Genomic DNA, 21543 nt, shown 5'->3' with positions numbered 1-21543 from the left:
GCAGGAGAGGTAGTGCTGCAGGTGCCATATACCCATCTCCAGAGAATGACTGGCACAGACCGAGGAGACGGTAAAGCTTGCAAAAGAGGTAGTGCTGCAGGTGCCATATACACCTCACCAGAGAATGACTGGCACAGACTGAGGAGACGGCACAAGCTTGCAGGAGAGGTAGTGCTGCAGGTGCCATATACCCATCTCCAGAGAATGACTGGCACAGACCAAGGAGACAGCACAAGCTTGCAGGAGAGGTAGTGCTGCAGGTGCCATATACACCTCACCAGAGAATGACTAGCACAGACTGAGGAGACGGCACAAGTTTGCAGGAGAGGTAGTGCTGCAGGTGCTATATACCCATCTCCAGAGAATGACTGGCACAGACTGAGGAGATGGCACAAGCTTGCAGGAGAGGTAGTGCTGCAGGTGCCATATACCCATCTCCAGAGAATGACTGACACAGACCGAGGAAGACGGTAAAGCTTGCAAAAGAGGTAGTGCTGCAGGTGCCATATACACCTCACCAGAGAATGACTGGCACAGACTGAGGAGACGGCACAAGCTTGCAGGAGAGGTTGTGCTGCAGGTGCCATATACACCTCACCAGAGAATGACTGGCACAGACCGAGGAGACGGCACAAGCTTGCAGGAGAGGTAGTGCTGCAGGTGCCATATATACCTCTCCAGAGAATGACTGGCATAGAACTAGAAGACGGCACTGACCGAGGAGACGGCACAAGCTTGCAGGAGTGGTAGTGCTACAGGTGCCATAAACAGCTCTCCAGAGAATAGGATACAGGGGGATAGGAGGTGCCCTTGGTAGTAGAAATATATATATATATGTTTGCCAATAATGATTATTAGGTATAAAAACTTCTTGCCTACCTTAAACAAGGAGACATCCTCTTAATAAATGAATTTTGGTATTTATTATCAATCAGCACTTCAGACAATGGGTTTCGCGGGTTAAACCGCTTCCTCAGATCAATTAGGGCACTTAAAAACAAACAAATATGGACACTCAGGAAACCAGTATTACATCGTGGTACTTGTACAATATATATAAAATAAATTAAACAACCATTATAAACAATTGTATGTGCACAAGTCAGTATAGGTAGTATTCACATCAAGACAATAACATTTTTAACAATAACATTTTTTAAGGGTTATGTAATGGATTGCGGAGATGCCGCCGCACGGTCTGGCAGCGGGGCGGCTGTCTCCGCGTTCAGACTGGCGGTTTCCGCACAGCAGCATGCATCTGGTTTACCTGAGCCTTCTAGTGCACACAGATGGAGAGCTACGCGCGCTCGCGCTGGAAGGCAGGACCTTTATGCCAGTAGGAGAGGGATCAGCTGATCAGATCGATCAGCTGATCCCAGCGCAGTTGTTGATTGGCTGAGTGGCGCTGGGCGGCGCTGAGGAGCGCTGCAGTATATATAGATCTTGCTGGTCAGTCTCAAGTTGTCTGCCGTTGCGAATACTTACGTGTGAGCACTCAGACCTCAGTCAAATCCCACAGTGTGTTAGAACCAGGTGGACCTGGGAATTCACACTTAGCCAGATTACGCTTGTGTTATACTTTAGACCAGTTCCGGGGTGTTGAGACCAAGGACCTCACACCCAAGCTTAGGACTACTGTGTCATTACTGTGTTATCCTGTAGACCAGTTCTGGGGTGTTGAGACCAAGGACCTCACACCCAAGTTTAGGATTACTGTGTCATTGCTGAGTTTTCTCTAGACTAGTTCCTGGGTGTTGAGACCAAGGACCTCACACCTCAGTCTAGGACTCTGCTTGATTTCTGTTATGACTATTTGCTCTGTCGACCTCTCTATTGCTTTCTGATTCGGTACCTCTGCATATATGCCTACCTGTTGCCAAACCCTGCCTGTACCCGGTTACCGAATCAGCCTTCTGTCTCTGTACCTTATCTGTTCGTGTGTTGCCGACCTGGCCTGCCCGACCTTCCAGGCTGTCACTCACCCCTTGAGTGCTCAGTCTATCTGTACTAGCTGTGACACAATTCCACCAAGTGTCAGTTGCAACTTGGACTCCCGCTCCTCAGAGAGTCCGGCCTGTTAGTAGCCAGTGGCCTCTTCCCCTGGAGTCCCCTGGCTGCAGTACAGTCTATTATCTGATCTCCAAGTATCACTGGTTGCCAGGTTCTCACTATTCCCTCTCTCAAGGAGATAGTTCCTGCACACCCCAGGGCCACCTGCCCCTCAGGTGGTTCTTGGCCGAGCTGCCTGTATCTCCCGCCTCACGGGAGATAGCCTACAGTTACACCAAACACTTACACTTCATTAGGTGTCGAGAGGTTAGTCATACTTGTATTATTGGTGATTCTGCAGATCATCCATAATCAAGTATACATCTGTATTATTGATGATTCTGCAGATCATCAATAATCAGATTCTCTCTGTGTGCTGACACCGATCGTTACAGGTTAAAAGAGCCATAAGCGCATATGGAGTAACGTTTCCCTTGAAATGTATGAGAAGGGGACATGTCTATATATGGCCCGCGTTTATATATGTCCCTATATATACCCATATGTAGGTAATTATACCCCAGCTATGACCTCGCTATACCCTAATTGACCTGAGGAAGCGGTTCAAGCCGCGAAACACGTTGCCTGAGTCTGACTGATAATAAATACCAAGATTCTTTTATTAAAGGGAACCAAAACTGAAAAGGATATGGATTTTTCCGTTTAAAATAATACTAGTTGCCTGACTCTCCTACTGATCCTGTGTCTCTAATACTTTCAGCCACAGCCCCATAACAAGCATGCAGATCAGGTGCTCTGACTGAAGTCAGACTGGATTAGCTGCATGCTTGTTTCAGGTGTGTGATTCAGCCACTGCTGAAGCCAGCAGGAGATCAGCAGGGCTGCCAGGCAATTGGTATTGTTTGAAAAGGAAACATCCATATCCATCTCAGATTAGGTTCCCTTTAAGCAGATGTCTCCTTGTTTAACCACTTCGCATCCTACCTACAGTATATTCACGTCATTGTAAGTGGCTCTTGAACGCCACATGATGTGAATATAAGTCAGTTCCCTTTAATGAGCACAGTGCGCGTGCTACCACGCATCTGGGCTCATTAACCCCCCTCCTTCTAACTACTCTAATTAAGGATGCCCTCCCGGGGGTTCACATTCTCCAACCCCCTGCCCGATTCCCTGTAATTTAGCATTCCCCCCCTCCTTCTTCCCCCATGCTGCGATCGGGCAGCATGGAGGATTCGCATGCAAACAACATACCTCACCTTGTTCCAGCACGATCAGCCTCCCTTCCGTGCATTACCGCTGCCTGTGTCATTATGCTGAATGGATCGGGTCCCGGCTTGATGACGTCATCAAGCCAGGACCCGGTCCATTCGGCATAGTGACACATGCAGCGGTAATGCACAGAGGGGACGCTGATTGCGCGCTGGAACGAGGCAAGGTGAGCTGTTTACATGCTAATCCTCCTTGCTCCCTGCCCGATGGCAGCATGAAGGTGAGGGGAGGGGGTCATAATGGCTATCTGGGGGCTATCTAAAGGGGAGAGGAAGCAGGATCATTACGCACCTCGCCATCTATGGGGAGGGGAGGCAAAGGGGCACACTCGGCTATCTATAGGGGCAAAGGGGCTCACCTGGCTATATATGGGGGAGGGGGGGGGCAATAACAAAGGGACACATCTGACTATCTATGGGGAGGGGGGAGAATACAGCTGCACACCTGGCGATCTATGGGGGGGTTAAGGGGACACATATATATCTTTTATACTGGGGGAGGGGCTGATAAGGGGCAATCCTGGCTATCAATGGGGGTGGGGGGACAAAGGGGCAAATCTGGCTAATAAAGGGTCACATCTGGGATTTTTATGGGGGAGGGGCTAATAAGGGGCACATCTGGCTATCTATAGTGGGGGTAGATAAAGGGGCACATCTGGCAATTTATGGGGGATGGGGGAGAATAATGGAGCACACCTGGCTATATATGGGGGGCGGAGGGTAATAAAGGGGAACATCTTGCTAACTACAGGGGTGGGAGCTAATAAATGGGTTTAGCTGTTTAGATATGTATGCCGTGAGGGCATATTACTGTTATTTTGGCGAATATGGCTTGTAATTGCTAGTAAAGTACAAAGCAAAAAATTGAAAAATTTACCTTTATTTACAAATATTATATTATCGCCATACATTGTACTAGGAAGATAATTTAAATGTTGAAATAAACAGGACATATGGACTAATAAAATATGTGGGCTTGATCTACAGTAATACTTTTTATTTTTAAACGGTAATGCCTGAAAACTGAGAAATAAGGACTTTTTTCATTTTGTTCTCCTTATTCCCTTTAAAATGCATTCAAAGTAAAATAATACTTAGCAAAAAGTACCACCCAGGGAAAGCCTCATTGGTGGCAAAAAAACAAGGCCTAAATCATTTATTTGTGATAAGTACTGCTAAAGTTATTGGCTAATGAATGGGAGACCTGTGAAATGTAGAAAATTGCTTGGTTTTTTTAGGGGGAAAACCTCAGGGTAGGGAACTGGTTAACCACTTGAGGACCGCGGTGTTAACCCCCCCCCCCCCCCCTACTGACCAGGACATTTATTGCTTAAATGGCCACTGCAGCTTTAAGGCCAAGCTGCAGGGCCAAACAACACAGCACACGAGTGATTACCCCCCCCCCCCCCCCTCCTTAGTCTGATCGCCCCCCAGGTGTTTGTTTGTTTTTTGGTAAATATTTATTTTATTAAATTTTCAGTAAAATGTACTATTTTTTTTATTTATTCTATATCCCTTTCTCCCTCCCCCCACCAGCCAATCAGCGTGATCAGCTGTCTTATGCTGGGTACACACTATGAGATTTTCTGGTCGATTTACTGTCAGATCGATTATTTCCAACATGTTCGATTTGCTTTCAGATCGATTTCCAAGCATTTTCCGATCGATTCCGTATTAAAGTGCACGGGAATCGATCGGAAATTGCTGGGAAATCGATGAAAAACAAATCGGACATGTTGGAAATAATTGATCTGACAGTAAATCGACCAGAAAATCTAATAGTGTGTACCCAGCATTAGGCTTCAGCCTATGAAAGCCGATCACTGTTTAGCCTGCCAGGGAGACAGCTGTGTCACACAGCTGTCCCCAGTACAGCACTGCTGCAGATCGCAGCGCTGTACAAAGTAATTAGACGGCGGTTTCGCCGTCTGACAGTCTCCGCCCTAAAAGCAGGAGATGCACGTGCAACGTGCGCACACGCGATCTCCTGCTAGCCTGTTAAGCTTGGAGGTGTAATCTCCACGGTCAGCATACAACACATAAGCTGACGTGAAGGAGGTACACACACCAGCACAAGGGATCAGGATATCCCCAGTTTAGTGGAGGAGAGGACTGACTCCAATAGGAGATTGTGGTGCACAGAGCCGGTGCAGATCCGAACAGCCACAAACAACACTTTCGTAATAACGTCTCAGCGCAAAGTAGCGCTGAGCGCATAAACCAGGACTGAGGAGATCAGAACAAGTAGACAGAATGAACGCTTGCTAGCTAGCGGCTACTTAGCGACAGCAAGCGTCCAAAACCAGACAGACTGGAATGAGGCAGCCAATGCGTTGCAGCGATGGCGTGCCTCACAAAGACAGGACAGGATAGTCAGAAAATAGCAGGATCAAGATAGATGAACGTAACACAGATAAATATACAATAAGTATGATTTCCTAGCGTATTACAATTACAGCTATCAATGAAACTATTCGTAACGTCTGACTAACATATGTATATATCGGCAATGAACCGATATATGACATAAGCAGGAACTCTGACTAAGACTGGAGTAATACAGGGAACAGGACTCAGAAGGATTCGCTATCTCTTCGCAGAGATGAACGCAATCCACAAACAGGACCAGGAACAGGATAACTAGCTCAGCGTGCTGGAACGCTGACTAACGGAACACAGGATATAAACAGTTCGTGTACGTATATATCAGCGACACTGATGTATCAACGTAACACGAATTCAAGGAAAATAACAAAATGCGCAAGTATGCGTATATATTGGCGATGAACCAATATATGACACAAGACAAGCAAGTAACAACTTCTAGAACAAGAGCAGAACTAGGAGGACTCGCTGACCCCTTCGCAGGAGTCAGCGCAGTCCACACGGACCAGGAACGAGGTGGGGCACGAGCAGAGTAACAGATAGAATCTGAGACTATGGTAGCCCATGAGACATTGCAGGAAGCAGTTCTTTATACTGAGGTCATCCAATGGGAGCAGACCTGCAGATTCCCACACAAGTGAATGGTAATTAATCACAGGCTGATAGCAGGAAAAGGCAGACAATGATATGCAGCCTGCAGGAAAGGGACTGCCCCTCCACTGCAGCAGACAATGTTTGTTTACACAAGAGCATGTTAAACTGTCATTAATTTCAGAGTGACTGCAGATGGAATCAGCAACTAGTTTAAGTGCAAACCAAACTATGCAAGAAAATGCATGTAATGACATCAGAACTGCTTGGGTTACAATACCACTGCAGCCAGCAGTAAACGCTGCAGACATGATCATAACATTATCCCCCCCCCCTTAAAAGCGGATACCAGACGCTTTTCGAAACTGAAATTCCCAACAAAACAATCTGACTGATAATTCATGATGACCGGGACAGCCCGGCAAGACCAAATTCCAGAATCAGTCCCCACAAGACTGGACCCATCAGAACCAGAACCTACAGAACCATGCCCGTCAGCACCACAAGCCTCAGTGTGATACCCATCAGAACCACGACTTCCAGAGAAAAGCCCCCAGAAACTCTCTGAGCGATACCCACCGCCTTCCCGGGACTGTCCAAAAACGCCAAAGCCTTTGCAATGCCCACCGGAACTGTCCCCACCAACACAAAACCCACCGCTGAACCAGTCCAAGGCACCAGGACAAGTTTCCTCAGAGATCTCCCAGAACACCTGGAAGCTCCAAAGAGATCCCCACAGGTCAGAACGCCCCTTAGGCTCACATGGAGAACCATCAAGAACCCCTATGGAACCCAGGGCAACTCCAGAGTCAGGGCCACAAGGACAAACATCAAGATCAGGGTTTTTAGGGACCAGAACCATCTCCGGGCATGCAGGCCAACCGGCAACATCAGAACATGTCTCCACTAGGGAAGCGTGTGAGCACGCCAACACAGACATACTTGGGCACTCTGGCATACGAAGCACATCTGGGCACACCGGTACAAGAGAGACTTCTGGGCATGTCAAGGAACTGCAAACCTCAAAGTCAGTCAAGGTAGGACCGAAACGAGGACTGGGCAAAAAAAAATCATCATGACTAGACTTCACAGTTACTGGATTCTCACTAAAAAATGCAGGATCAGACTTAGATGTCTCTGATTCCAGCAAAGTTATTAACAAATCATGTTCAGGGGCATTTACAAGACAGGACAAATCTTCTGATGTATGCACCGAACTAGACAGGGTTCCCATAACTTCTTCTGGACTAGACAGAGACTCATCAAATACACTGGATTGGAGCTCATGAAGGGCTGCAAAACAAGTCAGTAGTGCAGCAATCCCCACTGAACTAGGCAAAACTGAGTAACTCACTGGACAGGAAGGGGACTCAGGAACTTCTGCCACACCGGCCAGAGAACCAGAATTTTCCAGGATACAGGGCTGGGTTTCAGAAACACTCATTAACCCGGACTGAAATTCTGAGATTTCTATTATTTTTTCCAGCGAGTCAGAATTATCCATGTTACAGGGCAAGACTTTTGAAACATTCAGAGGACAGGGCTGGAGTTCCTCGGCTGTTACAACACTGGAGAGGGACTCAACAACATTGGTTAAATCAGACTGTGTACAGGGCAAGGTATCTAACACACTTGCTGACGAGGACAATATTTCAATGGCTTCTGCTTCGCTGGGCAGAAATTCATCAAGTTTTATTAGAGCAGACTGTAATTCCAAAACAGCTGCTAGACAAGTGAATATTACTGCAACACCAACTGAGGTAAGCAGTGCCTCAGACTGTTCTGCTAGAGGGTTTGAAGTATCCAAAGTACTGGGTGAAGCATAAGACTCTGTGACCACAGCTTCACTGGACAGGATCACCGAACAGTCCACACTGCAGGGCAAAACCATGGAAGCACCTGCTGGACAGCATAATGATTCTGTGACCTGAGTTTCATTGGAGAGATCTACTGCACAATTCATGGTACAGGGCAAGTTCACTGGAACATTTTCTGAACACGGTAATAATTCTGCGATTTCGGACTCACATAGCAGACGCTCTGAGTTATTCATGAAACTAGAGTGAGGTGTAGAAACAGGAAGATCAAAACACAATGTTTGCGCATCTAAATCACCATTCAATTGTGAAATTGGAAAATTCAGATGCTGGGGTTCTGAGATTTCTGGACAGGATTGCTGGGACTCAGAAACTGATGTAGTGCATCTATTGGCATCTGCTGGATCAGACAGGAGTTGAACTTTATTAACACAGGTAATTTCTGCAGAAGTGTTTGCAGAGACAGACAAGATCTTTCTGGTGTCTGTTTCACTGAACAAAGACTCATGAGTACTGGCTAGTCTGGACTCAGAAGTCAGCAGGACCTCTGGGTCCTCTGCTGAGAAATTTGTGCAGGGCAAGATTAAGGAAGTATTAGTAATTTCTGTCTTACTGGGAAGTAACACTGAGTTATCCATGGTACAGGGTGGAATTACAGGAACTTCAATTTCACACAAAAGGAGCTCTGAATAACTCGCTGAATCAGCCAAAGGTGCTGAAGCAGGCGAGTCCTCAGGAACTGAGGAAGTGGAACAATCTCCACTTGACAGTGTGTCTTCCCTGGTATCAACTGATTGAATCGCATAAAAATCGTCCAGAATCATTCTCCACACATCGATCAATGGAGCCACAAAGTCATACCCACACACACCAGTTTTTATTAGGTTATAGGCAGACTTAATGCATGCATTCAATACTAATTCACTTTTTGCACTGTAAAACTGACAAAATGAACTTGCATCTTTCTTCCATTCATAGACCAGGGCTTCCATCTCTCCTTTCTCAAATGGAGGATCCCATGCATATTTAACAGCTGAGCATTCCGGCTGATCATAGTTTGCAAATGTGTTAGTGGCAGAAACATACATTGGGTTATTTAGCAGGTGATTGGCCGATTTCTTATTCCTAAGGATCTCCAGTACCTGTAGCAAGTGTTGAACTGTAGTGTATGCAAATTTCCCTTGCTGCACGAATAAATTGATCTGTTCAATACTCTGTAATATATCTTCATAATCATATTCAGATAATTCATTTAAACAAGAACTTTTATTTTCCCTGGCTAGCAATGAAAGTTCATTAGTAGTTTCATAGGTCCATTTGACTCCCCTGAATGGTGACTGAATTTCATTATCTGCTACTAGTGGAGTCTCATTACAGATCTGATGCGCAGTCGCCAAGGGCAACGACTCCGCTGATTGTAACGCTTTTCTTTTAGAGCGTTTACGTTTGGCTTTAGACCCTACTGCCTTAGCAGAAGAAAAGTTATCAGAACAATTATCTGCTTGCTGATTATTTTTGTAGGCAGTAGAAGGAGCAGCTGATTGACAAGCTGCCAGGAGCTTATCAAAAGGGCTAGGCAAATCGGTTTTGCGCAGCCAGTTATGGATCACAAACGCTAGAAATTCCAGTGGTCTCTCTTTTAAATTGGTATGATCCAAGACATCGTAGGCCCACTGAAACAATCTTCCCTTAAATAAAACATAAACTAGCTGGGGGGCCCACGTTGAAACAGGAGTAGCCTAGAGCTCGGGATTGGCCAGGAACCTGGTACATTCAAAAAAAAAACTCATTTTCTGTTTCAGAATTGAGCTTCTCAAATTTCTTAAAGGAACAGGAACCATAACAAACAGTGTCATTTTTGCTGGGAACCCCCCCCCCCCCACAATGGGGATTGGTAATGGGGCTACCATAATGTTAAGCTTGGAGGTGTAATCTCCACGGTCAGCATACAACACATAAGCTGACGTGAAGGAGGTACACACACCAGCACAAGGGATCAGGATATCCCCAGTTTAGTGGAGGAGAGGACTGACTCCAATAGGAGATTGTGGTGCACAGAGCCGGTGCAGATCCGAACAGCCACAAACAACACTTTCGTAATAACGTCTCAGCGCAAAGTAGCGCTGAGCGCATAAACCAGGACTGAGGAGATCAGAACAAGTAGACAGAATGAACGCTTGCTAGCTAGCGGCTACTTAGCGACAGCAAGCGTCCAAAACCAGACAGACTGGAATGAGGCAGCCAATGCGTTGCGGCGATGGCGTGCCTCACAAAGACAGGACAGGATAGTCAGAAAATAGCAGGATCAAGATAGATGAACGTAACACAGATAAATATACAATAAGTATGATTTCCTAGCGTATTACAATTACAGTTATCAATGAAACTATTCGTAACGTCTGACTAACATATGTATATATCGGCAATGAACCGATATATGACATAAGCAGGAACTCTGACTAAGACTGGAGTAATACAGGGAACAGGACTCAGAAGGATTCGCTATCTCTTCGCAGAGATGAACGCAATCCACAAACAGGACCAGGAACAGGATAACTAGCTCAGCGTGCTGGAACGCGGACTAACGGAACACAGGATATAAACAGTTCGTGTACGTATATATCAGCGACACTGATATATCAACGTAACACGGATACAAGGAAAATAACAAAATGCGCAAGTATGCGTATATATTGGCGATGAACCAATATATGACACAAGACAAGCAAGTAACAACTTCTAGAACAAGAGCAGAACTAGGAGGACTCGCTGACCCCTTCGCAGGAGTCAGCGCAGTCCACACGGACCAGGAACGAGGTGGGGCACGAGCAGAGTAACAGATAGAATCTGAGACTATGGCAGCCCATGAGACATTGCAGGAAGCAGTTCTTTATACTGAGGTCATCCAATGGGAGCAGACCTGCAGATTCCCACACAAGTGAATGGTAATTAATCACAGGCTGATAGCAGGAAAAGGCAGACAATGATATGCATCCTGCAGGAAAGGGACTGCCCCTCCACTGCAGCAGACAATGTTTGTTTACACAAGAGCATGTTAAACTGTCATTAATTTCAGAGTGACTGCAGATGGAATCAGCAACTAGTTTAAGTGCAAACCAAACTATGCAAGAAAATGCATGTAATGACATCAGAACTGCTTGGGTTACAATACCACTGCAGCCAGCAGTAAACGCTGCAGACATGATCATAACATAGCCCCATAGACGGCCGTTCACGCCAATGGGCGTGGAGCAGTCCTGGGGCTGCCGCACTGCTCACGCCAATCGGCGTGGAGCAGTCGGCAGCAGGTTAAGTTAGGCAAGAACTTTTTACACCTAATAATCATTATCGGCAAATACATATATATATATATATATATATATATATATATATATATATATATATATATATATATATATATATTTCTACTACCAAGGGTTCCTCCTATCCCACTGTGTCTTGTTTCACCACCCCACGTTGTGTGGTTTTCACTACACCCTGGTGGAGTGAAGCCTTGTTAAGGAGCAGTGAGTATAATAAACTCTTGCTTCAGCCAAATAACCTTCGATAGTACACCAGAAAGGGCTCCTGGTGTCCCTGTGTTTTTTTCCCTTGTCTTCTACAGTTTCTATAGTCTGCAGAGAATGACTAGCACAGACTGAGGAGACGGCACAAGTGTGCAGAAGAGGTAGTGCTGCAGGTGTACATCTCTTCAGAGAATGACTGGCACAGACTGAGGAGACGGCACAAGCTTGCAGTGAAGGTCGTGCTGCAGGTGCCATATAGACCTCTGCAGAGAATGACTGACACAGACTGAGGAGACAGCAAAGCTTGCAGGAGAGGTCGTGCTGCAGCTGCCATATATCCCTTTACAGAGAATGACTGTCACAGTCCGAGGAGACAGCACAGGCTTGCAGGAGAGGTAGTGCTGCAGGTGCCATATACATCTCACCAGAGAAGGACTGGCACAGACCGAGGAGACGGTAAAGCTGGCAGGAGAGGTTGTGCCCTGTCCCTCTTTCCTCCTCATTTGTCCCTCTTTCAGGACTCTATCCCTCTTTCTATGTAAATATATATATTTCTCTACTAAAAAGGTGTTTGATCGACTCTAAACTTTATTTCCATCCTTTAAATTGCTATTTGTAAAATGGTAATATGAAGGAAAATTACCCTGGATAGAAAGGACCCATGTGGTTTGAATTATAAAACTACATATTTTTCCTATGAAATCTTTATGGTATGCGTGACTAGGAGTATGACAGGGGTGTGGCAGGGGCGTAGCTTAAGTGTCCCTCTTTCTCATCTCAGAACGTTGTGTGAGGTATTGCAGAGGTCGTGCAGCAGGTGCCATATACACCTCTCCAGAGGATGACTGGCACAGACCGAGGAGACAGCACAAGCTTGCAGGAGAGGTTGTGCTGCAGGAAGACTACAATCTAGTGTGACACATGGAATGAAAATGTAAATGGAGACAGTCATAGCTGCTTATTACATATGCAGATTCTGCTTTCTGCAGTGTGTGCTCCTGGCTGTTTCTGCCTCTTAAAGAGACTCTGTAACCTCAAAAACATCCCCTGGGGGGTACTCACCTCGGGTGGGGGAAGCCTCCGGATCCTAATGAGGCTTCCCACGCCGTCCTCTGTCCCACGGGGGTCTCGCTGCAGCCCTCCGAACAGCCGGCGACAGACCCGACTGTAAAATCAATATTTACCTTTGCTGGCTCCAGCGGGGGCTGCTTTCCGCTCCGAACTACACGGAAATACCCGATCTCAGTCGGGTCCGCTCTACTGCGCAGGCGCCGGAAACTTGCGCCTGCGCAGTAGAGCAGACCCGACGGCGATCGGGTATTTCCGTGTAGTTCGGAGCCGACAGCCGTCAGAGCGCCTGCGCAGGAGCCGGGAAGTCATCTTGTACGGAGGGCTGCAGCGAGACCCCTGTGGGACAGAGGACAGCGTGGGAAGCCTCATTCGGATCCGGAGGCTTCCCCCACCCGAGGTGAGTACCCCCCAGGGGATCTTTTGATGTTACAGATCCTCTTTAAAGGGACTAGAGCACCTGTTTATGAAAAAATATAAAATTAAGCTTCCTGTAAGGTTTGTGACAGAGCGTGCCGTTGGGGGTTCTAGCCCATCGTCCGTATGGGGTTCACCATGATCCCCAGGGAACGACCGCAGTTTGAAGCTCCTGCAGTGGTGTTCATGCACCTCCAACTGCTACAGAGCATGCTGGGAGAAGTAGTCCGTCGATATGAGTACATCTCATTATGCATTAAAGCGGTCGGTGGTGTGTGACACGTCTGTGGGAGCTTTAAACTGCAGTTGCTCCCTGGGGAACATGGCCGACTCCATATGGATGGTGAGCTAGACTAGAGGAGCAGCCGCCCATAGGTAAGTAATGCTGATCACGCCTACCCCCCCAACGGCACACTCTATCACGAACCTTCTTATGGGGAGGTTCATTTTACATTTTTTCATGAACAGGTGCTTGGATCCTTTTTGTGGAACGTAGGCTTACACCCCCCTAGTGACCAGGCTATTTTTTTTTTACAATTTAGGCCACTGCAGCTTTAAGGCCCTGCTGCAGAGTTGTACAACTTAGCACACAAGTGATTCCCCCCCTTTTCTGCCCACCAACAGAGATTTCTGTTGGTGGGCTCTGATCCCTGCCGGCATGTTTATTTATTTATTTTTTTATTTGTTTATATATATTTTTTTCAATAAATTTCACTATTTTTTTTTTTTTATTCCCGGATCTCCCACTCTCCCCCCACCAGCCAATCACTGCGATCGGCTGTCAGAGGCATCAGCCTATGATAGCCGATTGCTCCTGTGTCTCCCAGGGGGACAGCCTTGTCACACGACTGTCCCCAGTACAGCTCTGCCATAGATCGCAGCGCTGTACAGTGTAACTAGACGGCGGTTTCGCCTTCTAACAGTCTCCTAGCTGTGATGGCCGCTGGGAGATTGATGACGGAGCGGAGCGATCTTCTGCAAACCCCGCCCCAGGATGTTACGCCGTTGAGCGGTCCTGGGGCTGTCACCGCATCCACGCCAATTTACGTGGAGCGCATGCCAAGTACAACAGACCCCAATCTCTGCCTATGTTTCAGTGAGAGATCCAGACTGACGGAACCTATTGTTCTCCTGGTCACCCCTCCCTGCTTTGCTATGCACCGTGCCGCCTCTGCAGCAATGGGTGTGGTGTGTGTGCACTGATATACTGTATATACTGTATGTTTACCTTATGCCTTGAGAGAGGGGTTATACCCCCAAACATTGTCTTTTTGGTGAAGATTTAAAACATTTCAGCATCTGATTCTCTACTGAGTGCTGACTGCTTGGATTCCATAGCAACAGAACTTCTGTAGGCTAGCGACACGTCTGTCATTACAGGACTGTAGCCTGAGGGATCCAGTCGCGATCCCTGCAGGTGATAGTGATCAAGGGCATGTACCCACCCTACCCCAGACTTTCTATGAAGCAGAATGATCATATATCAACAGCCTGGACTGTGTATGAAGCACATCAGGTTGGACTTTCTGTAAGGTGGATTGAATTTTTTTTATGTCAGCAGTTTATATCCTCTGTGAGGCAGATTGATATTATCTCAGCAGCCTGGATTCAGCAGAATGACTGATCTTATCTTTTTTTTGAACTAACTATACATAGACATGCTCAGTTATTGTCCCCCTTAAAGGACAAGCGAGGTGAATTAAATAAATCTATCTTTACCCATCTGGGGCTTCTTCAAGCCCCTACAAGTCACGTGTCCCTCACTGTAGCTTTGGTCTTGTCCAGTCTCCCACTGGCAGCCTCTGAAGATCGCCAACCCCCAATGGGTGAGCATCCTCTGCTCATGCAAGGCGTGCACCCGTGAGTGTCATGAGGAGCAAACTTTGTGGCAACAGGCCATTATGGTGCATTTACACTGCATCAGTTGGGTTGCAGAATACAATGGGATGCGAAAGTTTGGGCAACCTTGTTGTCATGATTTTCTTGTATAAATCGTTGGTTGTTACGATAAAAAATGTCAGTTAAATATATCATATAGGAGACACACACAGTGATATTTGAGAAGTGAAATGAAGTTTATTGGATTTACTGAAAGTGTGAAATAATTGTTTAAACAAAATAAGGCAGGTGCATAAATTTGGGCACCACAAAAAAGAAATGAAATCAATATTTAGTAGATCCTCCTTTTGCAGAAATTACAGCCTCTAAATTCTTCCTGTAGGTTCCAGTGAGGGTCTGGATTCTGATTGAAGGTATTTTGGACCATTCCTCTTTACAAAACATCTCTAGTTCATTCAGGTTTGATGGCTTCCGAGCATGGACAGCTCTCTTTAACTCACACCACAGATTTTCAGTTATATTCAGGTCTGGGGACTGAGATAACCATTCCAGAATGTTGTACTTGTCCCTCTGTATGAATGCCTTAGTGGATTTTGAGCAGTGTTTAGGGTCGTTGTCTTGTTTAAAGATCCAGGCCCGGCGCAGCTTTAGCTTTGCCACTGATTCCTGGACATTGGTCTCCAGAATCTGCTGATACTGAGTGGAATCCATGTGTCTCTCAACTTTGACAAGATTCTCAGTCCCTGCACTGGCATGATGGAACCACCACCATATTTTACTGTAGGTAGCAGGTGGTTTTCTTGGAATGCTGTTTTTTCCCCTCCATGCATAATGCCCCTTGTTATGCCCAAATAACTAAATTTTAGTTTCATCAGTCCACAGCACCTTATTCCAAAATGAAGCTGGCTTGTCCAAATGTGCTTTAGCATAAATCAGTCGGCTCTGTTTGTGCTGTGGCTGGACTCTCGCATACAGCATCTCCTTGTGTAAAGTGCGCTGAATGGTTGAACGATGCACAGTGACTCCATCTGCAGCAAGATGATGTTGTAGGTCTTTGGTGCTGGTCTGTGGGTTGATTTTGACTGTTCTCACCATTTGTTGCTTCTGTCTATCCGAGATTTTTCTTGGTCTGCCACTCCGAGCCTTAACTTAAACTGAGCCTTTGGTCTTCCATTTCCTCAAAATGTTCCTAACTGTGGAAACAGACAGCTGAAATCTCTGAGACAGCTTTCTGTATCCTTCCCCTAAACCATGATGGTGAACAATCTTTGTCTTCAGGTCATTTGAGAGTTGTTTTGAGACCACCATGTTTCTACTCTTCAGAGAAAATTAAAAGAGGAGGGAAACTGACAATTGACCCTCTTAAATACTCTTCCTCATAATTGGATTCACCTGTGTATGTTGGTCAGGGGTCACTCAGCTTACCAAGCCAATCTGAGTTCCAATAATTAGTTCTAAAGGTTTTGGAATAAATAAAATGACAACAGTGCCCAAATGTATGCACCTGCCTAATTTTATTTAAACAATTATTGTGCATTTCACTTCTCAAATATCTCTGTGTGTGTCTCATATATATATATATATATATATATATATATATATATATATATATATATATATATATATATATATATATATATATATATGCAACTGACATTTCTTATCGTAACAACCAACGATTTATACAGGAAAATCATGACGATTAACAAGGTTGCCCAAACTTTTGCATCCCACTGTATATTACATAATCCAATACTGTATATACCCTTCCCCATACCCTACCCCCTTTCCATTTCCCAGCCCTTATCCTTTCCAAATCCATACCTTATCCCCTCCCACTCCCCCCCTCCCTTCCCCCAGCCTGCTGACAACCATGCTTGTGCTTGCATTACCTCCTTTGCTTTTATTTTTAGATACCAGCCTACATCTCAAACTAAACTATTAAGCTGGGAACTTACTCCTGAGGAAGTGAACTTTATTTTGTCCAATGTTCACGAAAGACGTTGAGATCTCGGTTTGTGTGTGTCTCCTATATGATATATTTAACTGACATTTTTTATCGTAACAACCAACGATTTATACAGGAAAATCATAACAATAACAATTAACAAGGTTGCCCAAACTTTGGCATCCAACTGTAAGTCTACTTGTCAACTCACTGCCCATACAATTATGTGGGCCTGTTCACATCTCTGCGAGGCAAGCAGGCTTTGCATTAATGTGTATGGTATAATGCCTGCAGTGTCCATTGCAGTTCACACTTATTATAACGCATGCCTTGCGCAATGCCTGGTTGATATTGGCCCCCACCAAATCTTGCTAAATAAAAAAGCAGGGTGACCATCAGTGGTGATCAAAAACTGCTATCTTGCCTAGAGCCCCATTTCCGCTCTCTACAAACTGTGCCTCCTCAGCAGCCTGGATTTTCTTGCGGTTGGATTGATCTTATCTCAGCACTTGTGACTCCCTGAGACTGATTTTATCCCAGCAGTCTAGTCTCCCCGCAAGGTGAATTGATCTTATCTCAGCAGTTGTGTCTCCCTGCGATTGATCTTATCCCGGCAGTCTGGACTCTCTCTGCCCTGACCCTGCAACGTGCATCTCTGGTTTCTAGGCATGGCTGGATTTTTTTTTAGCCTTAAAGAGTGTATAAGGAGGTAAAAGAGACCGAAAAGCCCTCTGACGAAAAGCAATGCTAAATATAACATTGCCTTCTTAAAACAAGGTATGTGCAATAATTCAGCTTTAACCACTTAATGACAAGCTGACTTATACAAACGTCCTGCTAGAGCCTCCTAATGGCTCCAGGACGTTTTTATAAGTCAGACAGTGCTGCTGCCGCTGTGCGCGTGCATGCATGCACATGCGCGCTCCCGGGCGTGCACTTGCATTCACGTGCATGTGAAAACAATGGGAAAAAAAAGACCACCAAAGAAAAAATACACCTTTATTTTTTTAAATACTATATTGTCACCATACTTTGTACTAGGGACATAATTAAAATCTTGTGATAGCCAGGACAAATGGGCAGATAAAATGTGTGGGTTTTATGCACAGTAGCAGTGTTTATATTAAAACTATAGGGGATGAAATTGGAGAAATAGTGTATTTTTTCATTCTTTCCTTGTTGTTCCCTTTAAAATGCATAGAAAATAAAGTAATTACTGACAGTGTTCTCCCCAGAATTTTTTTCCAGCCGGGTGGCATGAAATAGTAGCCGGGTGTCATGAAAAAGCAGCCGGGTGGGGCGAGATAAAAATGCAGGGCCACTCTGCTTACAGCATAGGAGGAAGTAAGGAGGTGAGCCGATGACAGCCGGGTGGTCACCAAATCTAGCCGGGTGGAGCACCCGGCTAAAAGAGCCTGGGGAGAACACTGACTGAAATCAAATATCAACCCCAAAAAACCCAATTGGTGGTGAAAAAAACAAGATATAGATCATTTCATTGTGATTAGTAGTGATTAAGCTATTGGCAAATGAAAGGGATGAGCACTGAAAGGTGAAAATCGCTCTTGTCCATTAGGGTAAAAAACGCTTTGGGATGAACTGGTTAAAGCAAACCTGAACTGACAAATAAAAGTCAAAATACACATAGACACATCATACTTACCTCCCGTGTAGTCTACTCATCAATCTCTTTCACTGTGACCCATGGAATTCACCATCCTCCATTTTAAAAATGGCAATGACCCCATAACAGCTTCCTGGTCAGCACTATCGCCCACTTGAGCCACAGGGAAACAGGGACATTACCTTGCTCATTAATTGTCCTTTTAGTTCTAACTGACAGCAACTGATATGACTGGAACTAGACAGAAGTAGACTTTGTCCATAATACGATCTATACTAAGTTTTGGTTCCATGTTACTGCTCTGTCTTTTTTTCTCCGAGTTTAATAATGGTTGTAATTAGGGCCATTAGGTGTGTTATATAATGTTTGTGTGCTATTACTCTGACTTGGTTTTGGTGCTATATATAATATGGATCGATCTCCTTTTATTGCTCCTGTTGTGCTACACTGAAAGGTTCCTTTTGCTGTTCATTTACTAATGTACACAGAATCTATAATTGCTTAATAAACAGGGCCGGTTTTATGGACCACAAGGCAAAATAAGTCCAGGGGCTCCCCTGACAGACACCTCCAAATCAGAAAACGTCATGAGGGGCCCATTGTTGCAGCCAAATTTCCTCCAGCATTCCTGAGCCGGCTGCTGTCCCCCCAGTTCCGATATCACCACCCAACTTCACTGTGTTCCCGAGCAGTGTCTCACCTGTTCCTGAAAGCATGTGTCTGCCGGTCCATGACTCCATGCACTCCCTGACTCCATCCTTACAGGGGAGCGTTGCCTCTGTGAGCCGACACATGTTACTACATAATATCATGCCACAGGTCACAGCGAAGATGCAGCCAGCGGTGGATGAAGATGGAAGCACCCAGAGCCACAGACTCACAGAGGTGTCTGTCCGCCGGGACAAGTGGGATGCTATGCTGCTGAAGACTCTGCAGCTACCCCATGGAGCAACAGTTGAGTTGGGGGAGACTCCTTGGGGTGCCCCTACAGGCCCTGGGGCCCTGAAGCAATTGCCCATGTTGCCTCTATGGTAGTGCCGGCTCTATCAACAAATATATGTATGTTTCCTTACTCTCGCCTACAAAGCTCTCCACAACATAGCTCCTTACTATCTTATTCAACTTATTTCCAGATACCATCCTACACGCAATCTCCGCTCTGCTAACGACAGCCTTCCGTCTTCTTCTCTGATCACCTTATTCTCTCGATCCTTTCCCCTCCTCTGGAACGCTCTCCCTCAACACATCCGCCACTCACCTACAATTACTATTTCTAGGCGCAATCTGAAAACTCACCTCTTCAGGCAAGCATACTCCCCTACCTCGGACACTGCCCACTAACCACCATTTCTACCACTCCACACACACACACAGCTTCCCTTTACCTACTGTCCTATACCTTCAATGTTTAGATTGTAATGCTGGGAATACACGGTTCGTTTCTGGTGCTCGATTCTCTTCTCAATCGTTTTTGCCACTCGATTCTGCAAAATATGTAGTTAATTTGTTCACTGCATTAGCTGTTACCCCCTCTTGTCTTGTATCAACTGTTGTTTTGTATGTTTTGTATTGATATACCCTGTATGCTACCACGGAAGATGCTGGTGCTATATAAATCAATAATAATAATAGTTTGTTCTTTAATAAACTTTGGCTGAGTAAAACAAAAAAGTACTGTATATTCTGGCGTATAAGACTACTTTTTTTTTGAAAATCATCTGAATAGTCAGGAGGCGTCTTATACGCCGGGTGTCATTGATGCCGGGCGATGCTCCCTATCCTGTTACCGCATCTCAGATCTCGCTGGTGAGGACTGTAGTGAAGCGGCGCAGGTGCACATGTGCGAGATCTGAGAGGCAGAGAAGGAGGTAAATGGGAAACAAGGTGGGCCAGAGGGGTGAAAGAGGCGTGTTTTATGGGCACAGCGCAATCTATTCTTCCATACCGCTCTGATAAACAGATAAGGAGAGCTAACCAATCCACTTAGAGAGAGCTAACCGATCCAACCAGTCACCTATACACTGTTATATACTGAGTACCACATACAGTATAGCACCAGTATCTGTTCATTCATAGCATCAGTATAGGATTTTTTTAATTTTTATTTGGTGTGCTTTGGAAGAGAGGTAGTCTTATACGGCGAGTATATCCCAAACTCTATATTTTAACTGGAAAAGTTGGGAGGTTGTCTTATACGCCCAGTCGTCTTGTACGCCAGAATATACGGTATGTAATATTCATTTGCAGGTACATCATTTATTTATTTTAAATAATTTTACTCGGTTCAGGTACCCTTTAAGTGAGCAAGTTTGGTTTCCCATGATGCATCACTTCCAAATACGCCTATCATCTCTCTATTCCCCTGAAAGCCAGGCACACATCCAGAACTGCTGGTATGCCTCCGAGGAAGTGGCTTCTCACTGCGAAACACGATGCTGTCTCTGGAAATTCTGTTCGTCAAACCTGAATGTTATTATACACTTTATCCCAAAAAAGTGAAAACCAAACACGAATTAAAGTGATACCGATAAAAATAACTATAAATGTGTTGGCTCCTTTAAACCCCTTTTAGTGAACTCTATGGACTTTGGATATTATTAGGGGGTGGAGCATACTTTTGATTTATTTGGGTCTATAAAATTATATTTAGCCATTAACACTGATGAAAACTTTCTTCTACACATTCTGATTCCCCGGCTGTTTATGGCTTTATAATCACTGGCTGGCTGCCCAGGAACAAGCATGCATCAGTGAAGTCAGAAGATCACCTACTCTGTGTCTGGGGAGATGTGGGTCACGCAGGAGGGGGGGTTACATGGTCCGCTGAACTATAAACACACTGATCAGGGAACAGAGAGCAGAGGCTGCGTTCCATATTCCATATATACTCCATATTTACACAGCAGACGCCTCTCTGTTTATACATTCCTCCACCTTACATTCCTTCTATAGAAAGATGAATATCTGACATAAACCAAACACTGCAAGGACCGTTCTGCACAATTATTTCTGCACAATGTCTTTCTGGATTATGGTCCTCCCTGTA

At 45.3% G+C, this 21543-nt stretch overlaps 1 long non-coding RNA gene across 1 annotated transcript in view; it reads left to right on the top strand.

The window, feature by feature from the left end:
* LOC137532424 (uncharacterized) overlaps positions 1 to 21019 on the top strand; it is a 115142-nt gene extending 94123 nt beyond the window's left edge. Inside the window, exon 4 of the long non-coding RNA XR_011023926.1 lies at positions 20786 to 21019. This is a non-coding gene — a long non-coding RNA (uncharacterized lncRNA). The remainder of the gene's footprint in view (positions 1 to 20785) is intronic.
* The last annotated feature ends 524 nt before the right edge of the window (positions 21020 to 21543 follow it).

The sequence above is a fragment of the Hyperolius riggenbachi genome, chromosome 9 (genome assembly GCF_040937935.1).
Source record: "Hyperolius riggenbachi isolate aHypRig1 chromosome 9, aHypRig1.pri, whole genome shotgun sequence".
Classification (NCBI taxonomy): domain Eukaryota; kingdom Metazoa; phylum Chordata; class Amphibia; order Anura; family Hyperoliidae; genus Hyperolius; species Hyperolius riggenbachi.
Note: the sequence above shows the minus strand (reverse complement) of the source record. Positions and strands in the feature narration are given on the sequence as shown.